Source organism: Dendrobates tinctorius, unplaced genomic scaffold (genome assembly GCF_039654945.1).
Source record: "Dendrobates tinctorius isolate UK_male_01 unplaced genomic scaffold, ASM3965494v1 ptg000065l, whole genome shotgun sequence".
Classification (NCBI taxonomy): domain Eukaryota; kingdom Metazoa; phylum Chordata; class Amphibia; order Anura; family Dendrobatidae; genus Dendrobates; species Dendrobates tinctorius.
Genome location: NW_027361733.1, coordinates 12,003,864 through 12,022,460, shown reverse-complemented (window position 1 = coordinate 12,022,460; position 18,597 = coordinate 12,003,864).

Sequence of the window (18,597 nt, the reverse complement as noted above, 5' to 3'; positions counted from 1 at the left end):
CCATGAATGGCGTTCCGGAACAAGGTTCGCCATGACCTAAAGTTCTCGGGTTTGTCAGTGAACTTTACAAGTCCTTTTGCAGCCAATTCTCGGCGGGCAAAGAACTTTGCAAAGTCCTTGGTGGCTCCGTTAGTGCTGGTATGAGCCGGTGTGTTATAGTCATGTTTAGTGTGTGGTGTATCACCATACCTGTAAAACGCTTCTGACTCCGGATAGTCTGTGTGGTGCTTTCTCGGTGGAGATGGTGTCTCTTTAAGGCGGGATGGGAGCTGTACCTTCTTCTCAGTGGAACGGTAGCTGTGGTCGACATCTCTGTGCTGGACGTCTCCTTGCTTATGGTAGTGAAGTTTGTTATTAGATCACTGGTAATCGGTATAGGCTGATCGATATGATGCGTCAGGGCTGTCATCCACTCTGGAATGTTGACGGACGTATTCTGCGACGCGATGCGCTGGATCTTGCTGCTCTAGATCTGGTTCGAGAATGCTGCTGCGTCTCTCAGAATCAGGATTCTACATAGCTTCCAAACACTCAGCCTTAGAATCATAGAATCATAGAATTGTAGAGTTGGAAGGGACCTCCTGGGCCATCTGGTCCAACCCCCTGCTCAAAGCAGGATTTGCTAAATCATCCCAGACAGATGTCTGTCCAACCAGGGGAAGAGTCTTGAGGAGATCATTTGCATATTCCCAGTGCCTTCTGGGATAAGTGAAGAGTCTCCGCGAGCTCAACGATCACTGGGTTTTGGCCGTTGCAGCTGAAAAGGGGAAATCGGAGAAACCGATTTTGGCTCATCTTTCATCGTTTTTAAGAAATCTCAAGATGGAAGAGGCCAGGAGCCATTTGGTGAGCTGCATTTCTTGCTACATGTTCACAGATTTACCAGTGGAAAAGCCAAACTTCACATGCCACAAATGCAAGCTTGTGACCCTGTTGGAGGAAAAGTTGCAAAATCTCGAAGAGAGGTTAGCTACGTTGAAGATCATTAAGGAAGGTGAAGAGTTCTTGGACAGAGCAGAATTATCTCTTCATGTTACAGAAAGAGAAGAAATTCGAAGTGCACCTGAAGAAACAGAGGAATGGAGACTTGTGACCCAGAGAAGCAGGAGGATCAGGAGGCAGTCAGCACCCATACTGCTCAGGAACCAGTACCAGGCTCTCACGCAGGAAAACGATGAAGAAATACATCAGGATAAGACTTTGCCAACAAACAGCAACCTTGTACGTCTTCAGAGTCCTCCTGGATGGAGAAAGAAAAATGTTGTGAAGAAGAAACGGAGAGTGGTGGTCATGGGGGATTCCCTGTTGAGAGGAACAGAGGCCGCTATCTGCAGACCGGATATAACTTCAAGAGAAATGTGCTGTCTTCCAGGTGCAAAAATTAAAGATGTGTCTGACAGGATATCAGGACTCTTCAGACCTACAGATGACTACCCATTCCTGCTACTACATGTGGGGACAAATGACACCGCAAGAAACGACCTGGAAACCATCTGCAGAGACTTTGAAGACTTAGGCAAGAAAGTGAAAGAACTGGGAGCGCAGGTGGTCTTCTCTTCCATCCTCCCAGTGGATGGCCATGGAACAAGGAGGTGGAATAAGATTCTGCAGGTGAACAACTGGCTACGTCGATGGTGCCGTCAGCAACGATTTGGATTTCTGGATCACGGAGTGAACTACTTATACGATGGACTACTTGCTAGAGATGGGGTGCACCTTACGAAGACTGGAAAGCAGGTATTTGGAAGTCGCCTTGCTACACTTGTAAGGAGAGCTTTAAACTAGAACAACATGGGAAGGGAAGCAAAAGACCAGAAAAAGCCATACACCTGACAAATGCTATTGAGAACTCTGCTATTAGAAGTGGAAAGGAAGAACAAAGACGAAAGAATCTAATTAATAAAAATATTGGAGAAAGAGAAACCAATCACAAACTAAAATGTTTCTATACTAATGCACAAAGCATGGGCAACAAACAACGAGAATTGGAACTACTAACACAGGAAAAGAAATATGATGTCATTGGAATCACTGAAACTTGGTGGGACAATACACATGATTGGAATACAAGACTAGAAGGATACAACTTATTTGCAAGAAACAAACTTGATAAACGAGGAGGGGGTGTCGCATTGTATGTTAGAAACGCGTATATCTGCACAGAGATTGAAGCTTCAGAGACTGGGAGTTCTGTGGAAACTGTTTGGGTAAGAATACAAGGACAGAACAATGGAAAGGACACCATTGTAGGCATTTACTACAGGCCGCCTGTGCAAGCAGAAGATATGGATGAACTCTTTATGCATCAAATGGCCAAGTTCTCCAAAAAATATGACATAGTTGTCATGGGAGATTTCAACTATCCAGACATTTGTTGGGAATCTCTCTCAGGCAAAACTAACAGGTCAAGGAAATTCTTATCCTCTCTTGCTGACAACTTTATCTTCCAAAAGGTAAAGGAGAAAACAAGGGGAACTGCTACCTTGGATCTAATCCTTATAAACAGGGAGGAAATGGTTGAGGAGGTAAAAGTGGCTGGGACCCTAGGAGGTAGCGACCATGCTATTTTAGAATTTTGGATAACTAGAGGCGGAAGACCTGTGAAGACTCAGACGTCAAGGTTAGATTTCAGAAAGGCAGATTTTAAGGGATTCAGAAAGAGAATTGGAGGGATCCAATGGCTGGATATCCTTAAAGACAAAAATGTCCAGGAAGGATGGGAAATCTTGAAAAATGAAATTCTCAAAGCACAGTTGTTAACAATTCCGAAAAGAGGGAAGAATAGGAAGCATTTAAGGAAACCAGGATGGATGAACACAGAACTTAAGCACATGCTAAAAAGGAAGAAAAAAATGTTTATAAAATGGAAAGAAGGAGGCATATCTAAAGAAGAATATAATGCTGTCTGCAGAACCTGCAGGGCACAAATCAGATTATTAAAGCTGAAAATGAATTGAGGCTTGCAAGAGATGTCAAAAGCAATAATAAAGGATTTTGGGGATATGTCAAAAATAAAAGAAAAGTCAAAGATGCTATAGGATTTTTACAGGATGAAAATGATGAAATGGTAAGACAGGATGTTGAGAAGGCTGAACTTTTAAATTCCTATTTTGCATCTGTTTTCTCTCAGAAAGGAAATGTAACATCAACTGTTATTCACTGTCCTATTAAGGGAATAGAAGAATCCAGGATATCTATAAACAGAAAGATAGTGAGGAAACACTTAGCTAACCTAAATGAATTCAAGTCTCCAGGTCCAGATGAATTACACCCCAGAATACTGAAGGAGATAGCAGAAGAAATTTTTGAACCCCTCTCCATAATCTTTGAAAATTCTTGGAGAACAGGAGCAGTGCCAGAAGACTGGAGAAGAGCAAATGTTGTTCCTATCTTCAAAAAGGGGAAGAAGGTGGACCCAGGCAACTATAGGCCGGTGAGTCTGACTTCTATACCAGGAAAGATCTTTGAACAAATTATTAAACAACATGTATGTCAATACCTGGATAAGAATGAAGTGATTAAACAGAGTCAGCATGGGTTTGTAACTAATAAGTCATGTCAGACTAATTTAATTTCCTTCTATGACGGTATTACTGATTGGGTGGATCAAGGAAATGCTGTAGATATAGTATATCTTGACTTCAGCAAAGCATTTGACAAAGTCTCTCATACAATCCTTATTGAAAAAATGACTAAGTATGGAATGGACAAGGCAACTGTTAGGTGGATTCATAACTGGCTTAGTGATCGGACCCAAAGAGTGGTCGTAAATGGCTGCACATCCAGTTGGAAGAATGTCTCAATTGGGGTACCACAGGGCTTTGTCCTGGGCCCTGTATTGTTCAACATCTTTATCAATGATTTAGATGAAGGAATTGAAGGTAAACTGATTAAATTTGCTGATGACACAAAGCTAGGAGGGATAGCTAATACTAGAGAAGAGAGAGAGAGGATTCAAAAAGATTTAAATAAACTGGAGAAGTGGGCAGCAACTAACAGAATGGTTTTTAACAGGGAGAAATGCAAAGTACTACATCTGGGCAATAAAAATGAAAAAAGCATATATAGAATGGGAGGAATAGGGCTAAGTGACAGCACATGTGAAAAAGACTTGGGTATACTAATAGATCACAGACTGAATATGAGTCAACAGTGTGATGCAGCAGCAAAAAAGGCAAATGCAATTCTAGGATGTATTAACAGAAGCATACAGTCTAGATCACGTGAAGTCATTATTTCCCTCTACTCCTCTTTGGTCAGACCTCATCTGGAATATTGTGTCCAATTTTGGGCACCACATTTTAAAAAAGACATCAACAAACTGGAGCAAGTTCAGAAAAGAGCGACCAGAATGGTGACCGGTCTGCAAACCCTGTCTTATGAGGAAAGGTTGCAGGATTTGGGAATGTTTAGTTTGCAAAAGAGAAGACTGAGAGGAGACTTAATAGCTGTCTACAAATATCTAAAGGGCTGTCACATTGTAGAAGGATCAACTTTATTCTCATTTGCACAAGGAAAGACTAGAAGCAATGGGATGAAGCTGAATGGGAGGAGACACAGATTAGATATTAGAAAAAACTTTTTGACAGTTAGAGTGATCAATGAGTGGAACAGGCTGCCACGAGAAGTGGTGAGTTCTCCTTCAATGGAAGTCTTCAAACAGAGGCTGGACAGACATCTAACTGGGATGATTTAGCGAATCCTGCTTTGAGCAGGGGGTTGGACCAGATGGCCCAGGAGGTCCCTTCCAACTCTACGATTCTATGATTCTATGATTCTATGATTCTATTGAAGGAGAACTCGCCACCTCCCATGGCAGCCTGTTCCACTCATTAATCACTCCAACTGTCAAAAAGTTTTTTCTAATATTTAATCGGTGTCTCCTCCCATTTAGTTTCATCCCATTGCTTCTAGTCTTTCCTTGTGCAAATAAGAATAAAGATGATCCTTCTACAATGTAACAGCCCTTGAGATATGTGTAGACAGCTATTAAGTTTCCACTCAGTCTTCTCTTCTGCAAGCTAAACATTCCCAAATTTTGCAACCTTTCCACATAAGACAGGGTTTGCAGACCGGTCACCATTCTGGATGCTCTGTTCTGAACTTGCTCCAGTTTGTTGATGTCTTTTTTAAAATGTGGTGCCCAAAACTGGACACAGTATTCCAGATGAGGTCTGACCAAAGAGGAGTAGAGGGCAATAATGACTTCATGTGATCTAGACTGTATGCTTCTGTTAATACATCCTAGAATTGGATTTGCCTTTTTTGCTGCTGCATCACAATGTTGACTCATATTCAGTCTGTGATGTATTAATAGCCTTAGCTATTGTAGCTGCTGTCTCTTTGTCTGCAACAAGTCTTTCTAGTTCTGCCTGTAGGCGTGCGGTTTCGGCTTGCAGACGTGCGGTTTCGGCCTCTCTCTCTCTGCTTGCAGACGTGTGGTTTCGGCTTGCAGATGTGCGGTTTCGGCCTTCAGACTTGCAGTTTCCGTATCTTGATCTGCTTGTCTCAGCTTTAGATATATCTCTCGTTCGGTGAAGGAGGATCTTGCCTTGGCTGCCTTGGCCTCGGCATGAACGACAGCAGCGAGCTCTGCTATTGACGACCTGCCAGAACTTGCTCGTGAGCTCGTTTTGAGTGAGGATGTGCTGTGTCAAGACATTGTGAGCTCAGCTGCGTACTGCTGAATATACTGGCAGGAAACTGAATCTATGTGTGGCAGGCTTCCGCGTGGCTGGAAGGATGAAGCATTTATTGGCAGGCTGCACTCTCAGTTCTTGTGACTGTATGGCAGCCACTGCAGTATCCGCAAGCAGTGCGGTGTGGGTACAAGTGGCTCCTTAAGTCATATTCACTATCGCAGGCGTCTAGCATATCTGTTTTACTGTTCTGCCTTCAAACACGTTGACACGGTGTGCACTCTAGCATGCAGCATAAACCACGGCTCTGTCTTCCAAAATATGCAGACTGTTCTCTGTAGTCTAACTTGTTTATTGGTGAAGAGTATAGAACATGTGGTAAAACTATAAAGAATACAAACGACATGCGTAAGTATTGGGCAGATGATCACACAGCTAACACAATTACAGGAAGTATTCAGTGTGATGCATCTTACATAGAAAAAACACAGGTGTCTAATTACATCTACTGAGCACTGACTGCTATACAGCTAATAACATCTCTGTACATACTGCATTGTAAGAAAGATAATAAGCTTACCAGATATGCTTTACCCGGATAACGAACTCAAGTTGGAGAGTCAACAGGAGGACAGGTAAACAACATGCGTGCTATGATATACACAGAATAAAATGGCACCTTCTTTATCCCAGAATACATTGCTTCCTTCCCACAAAGCATTGCTTCAATCACATAGTGCATTGCTTCTGTTAAAAAATGCTATCAAAGACACAGCTATCAATTCAGTCACCACTAGATGGTGCTAACTAAACCAGCACATAATGCAAACATATTTGCCCTATTCAGAAGGCAGAACATACAGCAAGGAGCACAGGAAGTGGTAATGTAAGTGATGTGTCTGGGGAGTAAGGTCCTGGCAGGGCTGTACCGGGATCATCCCTCTTACATGTTTGTATAGAGTTCATAGTCGGGAATAAACACTATGAATATAGACTGGGATAGATCAAGGTTTTTTTTTTTTTAAAATACACAGCACTTTTAATATCTACCCTGCAGCATGCATACTTGCTTGCTATGCTTTTTGTTTTAATCCCCTATATAAATGTGTCTGTTTTGTTTCTAGATTTTGTTTGCAGGAGGACGATTTCTCAATGATTAAAACGGTGTCCTGTGTTTGTCCACTGTCTATTAATTATGATGTCACCATTAGCTCAAACAGAGAAACATAATTAGCTGATATGCTTGGATTCAGAGGCATAAAAATTATGTAGTTCATTTAAGAGCAATTAGAAGAGGCTAATTAATGAGATGAGTTGCTTAATATATTTTTGACCTGCTGTGTGGGAGGAGGGGGATGCGGCATGCTTCCTGTTTGTATCATATCTATTAGATGCTAGTTCCAGGATAAACTTTACACGCAGAATTAATTTATATATTGCATTCGAATACGGGAAGATCTGGGAATGATGGCGGCAAATACTGATGAAGGCTACATGAATAAGATCCTTATGCCCTCTCCAATCTTTCTGCTCCTAAGTAAGCAGGAGAGTAGTCATCTTGCTTCTGGCTGCCCCTGAAGTGTGAAACTGTGCAAGTACCAATTGGCCACAGCGGAGTCTGGTTGTGTGGATCACCTGAGACTCCTTATCATTAAAATGAAGATCCAGCCTGAGGTGATTGGGAAAATGTAAAAAATCTGCAATGCCTGATAATTCACATAATACTGGAGTCAATTACTGGATGCACGATGCTAAATAAGCAATAAAGCTTATATCTCTGGGTCTTTGTGGAAGAGCACTCTGGACAAAAAAGTAGGATAGAGAAATAATGGCCTCCTTGAACATTGGTGAAGAATACCATAGTAAGAAGAACACTGGAAATCTGGAATAAATCAATTTGAACCTACTACTCTATTGTGAACCTACTACTCTACTGTGACCAAACCTTTAATTATGGACCTGTTATGAGAAGACCTAATGTTATGAGAAAAACAATTTTGATTTAAGAATTGAACAGAAAGAAAACAACTAGAGAGAGAAGCCTGAAGATATTTAAGAGGTCATATGTTCACCAGGGGTAGAAATGACTTCGAAAATAAGGTACAAGTCATTGCAACAAGACACAAAAGTAGAGATGAGTGGATTGATCCATGGAAGCTCGAGTCTAAGGGTGTGTGCACACGTTGCGGATTCTGGTGCTGATCCGCAGCGAATTTGGCCCTGCGGATCTGCAGCAGATTCTGCTGTGGTGTACAGTATTATTTTAACCAATAAAAATTAAAATCCGCTCTGCACATGCTGCTGAAAATTCCACGCAGATTTGCTGCAGTTAATTTTCTGCAGCATGTCAATTCTTTGTGTGGAATCGCAGTGTTTTTACACCTGATTCATTATAGAAATCCGCAGGTGTAAAAACGCAGGGGAAATCTGCACAAAATCCGCAGGAAATCTGCACTAAATCCACAGGTAAAACACAGGTCATTTTACCTGCGGATTTAGCAAAATCCGGGTGGAAAAATCTGCAATGGAATCCGGAACATGTGCACATACCCTTAGTCGAACTACAAGAATTTAGCGGTTTCAAACATCTTCAGATTCAGTACAAGGTTTGCGGAAAAAAACATTGCCCAGCATCAGAGTGATGTATTTTTGTGTGGCCGATTGGGCCTCCTTATAATGCCCTGCAGCTATGACATCTTATGGATTATTATACCTTGCTCAGTGGTGGTCAGAATGTAGGAGAATGGAACACAGGGAATAAAATGCTGCAATGCCGTGTGGCTTCCAGGCTGGAACAAAACATTGCGGAACTGAGGAGAGAAGTTGCAGGAAGGATGAAATTAGCCAGTTCTCAGAGTCAGGTGAGAGCGACGAAGCCAGCCTTGGATACAAAAGGCCAGTGAGTCAAAACAGAAGAGAATTGGGCACCAAGGGAAGTGACAGTTGGTCCTGCTGCAGCTCCAGCAGCTGTGACAGTTTACCACAGCCATGTGTACCAGAAAGGCCCAGACTGATACAGCGACAGTCAAACACTGAAGACCAGAGCTACGCCAGTTAACAGCCGAGGACCATCTCCCATCGATACGGACTAAGGAGACACTCGTCGGCGGTCAAGTACTGAAGAAGCCCTGAAGATACCCAGCCAGAGAACTGTGCCTGGGTTGGTGATCAAGAACAGTGCCAGAGAACTGTGCCTGGATCGGTGATCGGAGGAGACGTGTGGGACGGGCCATCAGTTTCATCAGAGACTTACGGTACCTGGCGTGGGCAGAAGGAGGGCTGCGGACAAGACAGGGTCCGGCTGAGTGCTCCAGAGAGAACTGATAGACCTTGTTAGGAAAACATATGGCTAGTGAGATGGAGCAGCGGCCCTTGTCAGGCCCAGAAAGCTGCGCAAGTTCATAGAGATTGTTCCTGTCTAGAACCATGTTTGCTCCCCTCCCAACCAGGGATAGGTTGGACTGTAGACCTGAAGTTTATCCTGATATTCCCCATTGTACATTAGATGGAATCTGTCACCCCATTTTAGCCATATCAGCTGCCGGCACCGCCATCAGGGGCTTATCTACATCATTCTGTAATGCTGTAGATAAGCCCCCGATGTAACCTGAGGGAGAAGAAAACCGAGTTAGATTATAATCACCCAGGGGCGGTCCGTGTCCGATTTTGGTCCGATGGGTGTCGCGGTCCGGGGCCTCCCATCTTCTAATGATGATGTCCTCTTTGCTTCCTGTCTCGGCTCCTGCGCAGGTGCACTGCTCTGCCCTGTTGAGGGCAGAGCAGAGTACTGCAGTGTGCAGGTGCTGGACCTTTCCCAGGGCAGCTGATAGGGCTAAAATGTGGTGACAGATTCCCTTTAACCAATATATTTCTGTTTGTAAAGCTGTTTTGCCATTGATTCTGTGAATACTGTGTCTATATAATCTGCCTCTAATAACAACCTTTTATTCATATTATTTTGTTAAGCAAATAAAAGTAGATAGCAATGGCCGGAGCCTTCCCTCCCTCTCAGAAGAGGTGTGGGCGGAGGCCAACATGATGGGGGGTTGGAAGGTGAGGGTGGGGGGAGTGGGTTCAAGGGGAAGGGGCGTTGCTTATATATAGTGGGGAGCAGCGGGCTTCCCTCCCTCACAGTTCCCGCTCTTTTCCCTGAAAGCCTGGAATCACCATGTCGGCCGTGGACCGGGCGCTTGAGTGTTTGAGAGCGGCATCCACGTCGCAGGCGCCAGGATGGCTGGAGGCGCAGGTGGCGTCAATCATCCCTGAGACCTCTGGGCAGTTGGCTCAGCCAGCAACAAGGGAGCGGCGCGCAAGACGGGTGAGGCCTCCTGAGCGACTCTCACCTGATTCGACTCCCCGGGCCTCGTGTCGGCGCAGGAGCCCCTCCTGGGACACTCCAAGCTGGGCACTGCGTGCTCCCCGCAACAGCGTGCCCCAGGTTGGGAAGAATCCGCAAGCCCGGCGAGGCCCTGCGGCAGTGTCCGGCCCTCCGTCTCCCTCTGTGCGAGGGGTGGGGCTGACATGTGTTGGGCGGCGCAGCTTTCCTGATGCATCGGGGGGGCTGCGTGAGTGGCTCAACTGCTGCACAGCCTGCTCCTCTCTCCAGGCCGCGGTCAGCCAGCTCCAGTGCGCTTGCCTGCCAGGCAGAAGGGCCTAGTGCTTCATCCCTCACCGGGAGGGGGGCATCGGGAGTTTTGGGTGGCTGCGGCGGGGGCGTGCCCGCAACGCGGCCTGCTTCTCTTGCCGGGCAAAGTGACAGCAGGTCCTGTAGCAGACATCCAGCGGCCTGCAGAACTGCAGGGCATGTGCCTCTCACCCCCACAAATGGCGCCAGGGGGTACGCTCCAGCTGCACATTCTTCATCACCGGGGGGCCGTGGCTGTCCCAGCGCAGACAGATGATGTGGCATCCAGATACCCCGACGCGGCAACCCAGGCAGCTTGGTTACCCAGGGATCAGCAAGCGGTGTCCCCCCTGGGTTTTGGGCCCAGTACCCCGGTTCCCTCGGGGGGAGTCCTGGACGTCAGCAGCAGTCCAGTGGGGTCAGCATCGCTAGCAGAATGGGCGAAAACTCATCCGTGGATCCTGGTTGTTCGGCTGGAGGGCTCACAGCCCCCTCGCAGCCCGGTGAGTATGCCTCTGTGTCTACTGTATGTCAGCCACTTTTATCATCATTGCTAGCGGGTGTGGGTTCCTCGGCGGACCGTACTAATGTGGGGAGGGGTGTGGGCGGCATGTTAACGGATGTGCGCAATTTACTTTCACGCTTAGAACGGGGTTTCGTTACACCATCTCCGTTGGCGGCTTGGGTGGGGTCACAGACCGGGGAACAGGCTTGGCAGAGCGGGTTGGAGCTGGCTGGGCGCGCTTGTGAACCGGTGTCGGTGCAATCGGAAAAAGAGAAGGAGTGTCACGTGCACCAAGACGATAGGGCTCACGGGGAGGTATACGTATGTTTTGAAGGCCCCCTGGGGGCATATTTAAAAAAAGAAGTAAAGGAGCGTATTTGGAAGCATGAATACGTGGAAATTTTCTCGTTGTTACCTCTGGAAAAATTTAATTTGGATAAGAGTAAGAGGGAGGATAGCAAGAAGGAGGAAGAGGAAAAGCGTAGGTGGCGCCTCATCCCTCAGACGTTCGTAAATTGGCAGCAGGCGTTTGCCATTTTGGCAAGCGTCATAGGGGAAAGGGCTCCGGACAATTGTTCGGCATTGTTTTGTTACCTGGACGCGATAGGGGAAGCTTACAGGGTTTATGGGGGTCAGGCTTGGCTGCGGTATGACGAGCAATTCCGGCAGAGGAAGGCTGTTCGCCCAGCAATTCGTTGGGACCAGAAGGATATTGGGTTGTGGATGCGCGTCATAGCACAAAATAAGTTTGGGAGCTCCTTTCATGGGGGGGCTGGTAGCACCAGCCAGAGCAGCGGTAATACCAGCGCCACAAGTGGAAGCGGGCAGGGGCAGGCAGGAAGCCACAAGTTGGGGGTTTGCTGGCAGTTTAACGACGGACAGTGTAAGTTTGGGGCGAATTGCAAATTCAACCACCTCTGCTCCACCTGCAACGGTGCTTCACACGGAGCGTCTAAGTGTTTCAAGAAAGGCAAGCCTAGAACTGGGGGCGGTAATTCACAAGGGGGAGACTCCAGTGAATCTGGATAGGATGGTCCCTTATCTAAATAGATATACGGACAGAGAAAAAGCGGTGTTGTTGTACGCGGGTTTTAAGGACGGTTTTGTTATTCCTCACCCCCCTTTCGTTATTCCGCTCGTTTTGAAGAATTTGCGTTCGGCACTGCTTCATGCATGTTTCTGAGAAAATCGAAAAGGAAGTCTCTTTGGGCCGCATGGCGGGCCCTTTCGCGTCTCCCCTGTTTCCAGATTTGGTGGTTTCCCCTTTGGGTGTGGTTCTGAAAAAGGAGCCAAATAAGTTTCGGCTTATTCAGCACTTGTCTTTTCCGTGGGGGAGGTCGGTTAACGATGGTATTGATCCGGAGATATGTTCGGTGGTCTACTCCTTGTTTGATGAGGCCGCACGGTGGGTGAAGAGCTGTGGTCGGGGGCCTCTTATGGCTAAGACCGACATTGAAGCCGCGTTTCGCCTTTTACCGCTTCGTCCGGACAGCATGAGGCTGCTGGGTTGCTTTTGGGACGGCAAGTTTTTTGTGGACAGGTGTTTACCCATGGGTTGCTAATTATCCTGTGCATATTTTGAGGCATTTAGTTCTTTTCTTGAGTGGGTCATGAGGGATGTTCCGGTTTTGAATCAGTCATCCATTATTTGGATGATTTTTTATGCGTCGGTCCCACGGATTCGTTGCGTTGTAGTAGAATTCTGGCATTCTGAATGCCATTGAGTGGGTAGCCGAGTCCCACTGGCACCCGGTAAAACAGAGGGCCCTACTACGTGCCTGAATTTCTTGGGGATTGTCATTGACACTGTCGAGTGGGAGTTCAGGCTGCCTGAAGACAAATTGGTAGATTTGCAGGCTGAGGTGGTCTGGGCGCGACGTTTGAAGAAAATATTGTTGCGTGATCTCCAGTCATTGTTGGGGAAGTTGAATTTTGCGTGTCGTGTGATGCCAATGGGGCAAGTTTTTTCACGTAAGCTGGCGAGCGCTACTGCAGGGATTCGAGCCCCCCCATCTTTTCATCAGATTGTCGTTGGAACTCAGGGCTGATTTGGCTGTTTGGGAATCTTTTTTGGAAGGGTACAATGGCCGCTCTTGGTGATGTCCGCGGTTGTGGGCAACGATGTCCTGGAGTTGTTTACGGATGCTGCCGGCGGTATTGGTTTTGGTGCTTACTTCAGAGGACAGTGGTGCGCGTCTCATTGGCCCAACGAGGGGATTGCATCCGGTTTGGTGCATAACATTATGTTGCTGGACATTTTTCCGATCCTTGTGGCCGTACATTTGTGGGGGCGGGAGTTTCGCGATCGGCGCGCGCGGTTCAATTGCGACAACATGGGCGTGGTGTGTGCGATTAATGGTCTTATCGCGTCGTCCCCTCCAGTCGTTCGAGCTGCAGCAGTTGGTTTTGCTATGCTTGTCTTTGAATGCACATGTGACCGCGTCTCACGTTCCTGGAGTCAAGAATGAAATAGCTGACTCTCTCTCTCATTCGCAGTGGGACCGTTTACGCTCTTTGGCGCCAGAAGCAGAGGTCGAGGGTTTAGCTTGTCCAGAGGAACTGTGGAGATTGGCTTACGGGCTGCAGAGTCGCTGATTGAATCTTCCTTGGCCCCTAAAACTTGGGAGGCCTACCGGGCAGTATGGCGGATGTGGGAGGAAGTTGTTGCAGCCGGCCCGGTCAATGGTTTCGGGCAGGATCAGGAAGGGATGTTGTTGGCTTGGATGGGGCGTGGCTCCATTGAGGGCTGGTCTTGTGTGAAAGTTTCACGTGTTTTGGCTGGATTGTCCTTTGGCTTTCGCTTACGCGGTAGTCGGATTTGACAAAGGCGTTTTTGGTCAAACAAGCGGCGAAGGGTTTTCGCCGCTGCAAAAGCAGGGGGGATTTGAGGAGGCTGGTATCCTTTAACTTATTGGAACAGTTGGGCCTCGTTTTGGAGTCGGTATGTTCTACGAGTTACGAAGTCTTGTTGTTTCGTTTAGCTTTCTCGTTCGCATTTTTTGGGGCTTTTCGGGTGGGTGAGCTTGTTTCCTCCAGCAAAGTATTGGTGGGTGGGTTATTGGCTAGGGATGTTGTATTGACTTCGTGCGGTGTTGAATTTTGGTTGCAACGTTCCAAGACGGATCAGTCGGGAAGAGGCCGCCGCGTGGTGTTGGGCAGCGTGCCTGGTTCTTCAATGTGCCCTGCTCAGTGCTTACGGAATTTTTGGGAGTTTTGTCCCAGCTTGAGGGGGGTCCCTGTTGTGTCATGTTGATGGCAGTAGTTTGTCCCGGTATCAGTTTGGTGCTGTTTTTAAAAAGTCCATTCGGTTGTTGGGCCTGGACGACTCCCGCTTCGCTCCTCATTCTTTCAGGATAGGGGCGTCGACGGAAGCGGCAGCTGGGAGTTTGGGTCCGGCTTCTATAATGCACATTGGTGGTTGGAAGTCTAATCGATACCAAAGTTATGATAGGCCTTCATTTTGGCGATGGTTTAGGGTGGAGCATATGTGGTGGACAAGGAGTGTTACGTTTTTCTTGCATTGGTGGTATATTTTGATGTTAGCACTCTCCTTTTTTGTTGCAGGTGTCGAGCCTTTGCTGGTTTGGGTTTTTGGTCACTCCTTCATTCATTGGGGAGCATTGTGAGCCAATGTCAGGAACGAAGGCAGACAACTGGGCTTCCCCAGGAGCATGGCGGTAGTGCGGTGGCTCGGTTTCAGGGGAATGGAGTGGCGAAGGGTATTACAGGAAATTCATGTGTGTGCACAGTTGGACCGGGCACCGGACATTCTTGTTCATCATGTCGGGGGTAACGATTTGGCGGTCAGACTGTTTCGGGAACTGATAGAGGACATCAAGCAGGATTGCTTGCGGCTGTGGTTGTTGTATCGTGAGGTCACCATTGTCTGGTCTGAAATTGTTCCATGCAAGCGGTGGCTTTCCATGAGGTCCTTGGTGAAGGTCAACAAGGCCAGGATTAAAGTCAACAGGGCTGTGTCCTCCTTTGTGTTTAAGAACGGGGGTGTGGCTGTGCGCCATTTTGATCTTGAAAAGGGCAAAGGTGATTTTTGGCTGACTGATGGTGTCCATTTGAACGGTGTTGGTTCCGACATTTGTACTCTAGGTCTTCAGGAAGGCATAAAGCGGGCCATAGCATGGCGTGTTAGGGGGGTCTCGGGCCGTTGAGGTGTTCGAAGGCCCTCGTTGTGGCGGTTCGGAGGGGGGGAGTCCTTGGAGTCATTTGGAAATTGGGGTCTCCTCCGTTCATAGGTATGGTGGTGGTGATCTGGTGAAAGGTGAACGGGGAGTTTCTGTAAAGTGGGCGGATCCCCTAGTTGCTTAGTGGACATATGTCTTGGTGTGTTGGTGCTCCTGAGCCTGTTGGGTAACGGCTGGGAGTAATATGTTGGGTTTTTGTCCACAGCATTTTGGGTTAATTCACCTACTGTAGATCTTGTGGCTTCAAGGACTCCTCCTCTGGGTTCAAGTTATTGTATTTATGTTATTCATGATACATTATTATTGTTGTTTGTTGATTTAATAAAAGGCTGCTGTGGCCATGCAAAATTCCATAGAAACCTTTGGTCTCTGGTGTTATTAAGCGGCGTATGGGGTTAATACAGGTGGGTGGTGCGGGGCGTTAGGATGGTCCTGTCTCCCCTCTCAAGGAACAACTTAGCAATACCAACGTCATGTTGTTTCACCTCGTGTCTCCCCTGTTGCATATAGTTCACCTGCTCACAAGTACCCAGACCATGACTGATCAGCGGTTCCCAGTGGGGCAAGTTTGTACATCAGAGTCTAACTACAGAGTCACTAGGTAAGTCTCTTTTTGTAGCGTGTAAGTTCTCTTTGCCAGCTCTCTCAGTTCTCATGGCCTCTCTCTCTTCTATAGAGTGTAAGCACTTATGGTCAATGGAATCCCCTTTCTATTCTGTAGAGTGTAAGCTCTTATGGCTTGTTGGGTTCTCTCTCTTTTCTGTAGAATGTAAGCTTTTATGGTATATGGGGTCCTCTCTCTTTCCTCTGGAGAGTGTCAGCACTTATGGCCAGTGGGATCCTCTCTCTTTTCTGTAGGGTGTACGCTCTTAGGGTATGTGCACATGCTGTGGATTCTGCTGCGGATGCGCAGCAGATTTGGCCCTGTGGATCCGCAGCAGAATCTGCTGCGTTGTACAGTACCATTATAACCTATGGAAAATGGAAACCGCAGTGCACACAGATTTTGCAAAATCCGCGTGCAAAAATCCGCAGACCAATCCGCAGCGTGTGCACACAGCCATATGGTCAGCGGGTTCATCGCTCTCTCTTCTGTAGAGTGTAAGTTCTTTTGGTCAGCTGGGTCCTCTCTCTCCTCTCCCCCACATATATTTTTCAAACACTCTGCAAAGTTGGTTAGTTCACAGCATATGTTTTACCGGATCTCCAAATCATGTTCCCTGGTTGGCCAAAAGAATCTCAGTTTTTCTCAAGTGGCAACATTTAAGAGATGAAATGGTAAGAAATTTTTGAATGGTCACTCAACTTTTTTTCTAACTTAAGTACATGTATTTGGGGCTAAAAAATATTTTTGCAATTGGGTTTAATAATTTTTTTGCAACATTAGGCTTTTACAGGCTCTTTATTCAACTTTAGGCTATGTGCCCACGTATGCAGAAAATTTCTGCATGAAAACCGGACTCCTTCCCAGAAAACGCGCGTTTTTGATGCGTTTTTTCCACGCATCCCCAGACACATAGAAAATAGCTATAAACGTGGACTTTTCCACAAAATTAATGAGCATGCTGTTTTTGACCGCAAAGCGTTTTTTTCGTGGAAAAAAACGCATTAATATGCACAAAAAGTGCAAAATGCATTCAAATGAATGGGATGCTTCTTTTGAGTGATTTTTAAGCATTTTTGCCTGTAAAAACGCTTACAAAAACGAGAAAACCGCTTACGTGGGCACACAGCCTTAATGTGGTCTGTGGTGATAAATCAGCCCAGAAGAGCATGAAAAAAGACTGATAAAAGTTATAAACTCCCCCTTTGGAGGAGAATGAACTCACTGACGAATTCTCAGAAAACCCATTTTGCATGCAGCAATAGACAGCGCAACACGAAGCAAAATGGTGCAAAATTTGTACTGAAAGCCAAATATAAAAATTATGTTTAAGCCAAAAATGCATCAATTTAAGTATAAAAATATGTTATCCTCAAAGATGGACAACCCCCATAATCTGATCTGAAAGGTCTCATTGGTGGAACTTCTTTCCATGTGTAGATATTGATAGGAAGCCAAATGTGAGCGCTCGTCAAGATTAATGGTCTATTCAATTGTCAAAAGAGGGATCAATCTGCATATACTCAAAAAGGATATGCCAGATTCCACAAGCCACCAACCACGCAGGAGTAGACTTACACCTTAAGATGACACTTCAGAAGCCATGGAGTTTTAATATCTAATCCAGATATGACATAGCGCTTTAATTTCTTGAAATGAGGAAAATGTAGACTGGTAGGGAAACAACTGATCCAGGAAAGGTTCAACCTGATCAAGGTTTGACCAGTATTGTAACAAGAATTGTAATGATTAAAATTCCATCATGCAGACAGAAAATTGCAGGAAATATGAAAACCCACGCGCTTCAAATCCAACAGGTGTACTTAGTCGACTTAGTCGCCTGTTGCATTTTAGAAGCGTTGTTTTTTTATATTTCCTGCAATTTTCTATCATGGATGATGGAATTAAAATCATTACAATAAATGTGGATGTTTTTATCACCGGCGAACAGTTTTGGTAATTTTTGGTAATTAAGGAAGCCGTCCTGAGACTGACACGTCTTTTTTCACACCTAAAGATGAGCAAATCAGGCAAAATTCTAATTGGCCTCTTCACATGTATTTTCCAGGAAAATTTCATTCACAGAATACTTATTCTCTGCAAATTTAATGTCCCTTATTATGCTCTGGGGTCTCTCAAAACCCCAGAGTATAAGGAACATAATTAGTAAAAAATAAAAAAAAAATACTCAAGATCACCTTACCGCTCACCTCTTCACTACTCACCATGTCCCGTCCGGTCCTTGTCGCATCTTCTGATCTACAGCGCCTGCACTGTAAACCCGAGGCCTCTCACCCTGAGCTGAGACTACTGAGGCGCAGGAGAGTTCTGCGCAAACGCATGGAATATTACGACGGCATGATGTGCACCGTGACCTTGCGCATGCGCAGAATCATCCTGGGTGTCAGCATAGCCAAAAGTTCCAGCTCAGTGTGAGAGGGAATTTCAGTGCTGGCAGCGGGGATCAGAAGAGGGGATGGTGAAGATGGCTAGAGAGGTGAGCGGTAAGGTGAGTATAAGTTTTTTTTATGGTCGTTTGTGAAATCTGCGCAGAGGGAAATTAGAAAAAATCTGCATTATGGCGAACGTGGATTTTTGTAAAATTAGAGTAGAATTCAATTCCACTCGAATTTATTTGCTCCCCTCTACTCACACTTCATGGTTTTCCATAATATTATTCCATCAAACATAATAAGATTTTGTCAGCCACCCTGTAATAATTTACCACATGTGTCCCCATACTGTTTCACCTTTCACAGGACCCTTTCTCCTCTGCTGCATCCGCATTTCATGGAACCTGTAGAACACTGTCACTATCTTGCACTTCCATTGAACTCCAGTCACACACTTATTGACTCTCTCCTAAACTCCACTCTCGCTAAAGCAGGAAGTGCTTCCCCTTCTTTCTAATCTGACCCCTCCCTACTAGTGGGCTGATCCCAAACTGTTAACTGTAAACTACCCTGTGTGATTCAAACTATATCCCTATGTTATGTAATGGTTCCCCTAGCGGACAGACCTCCCCA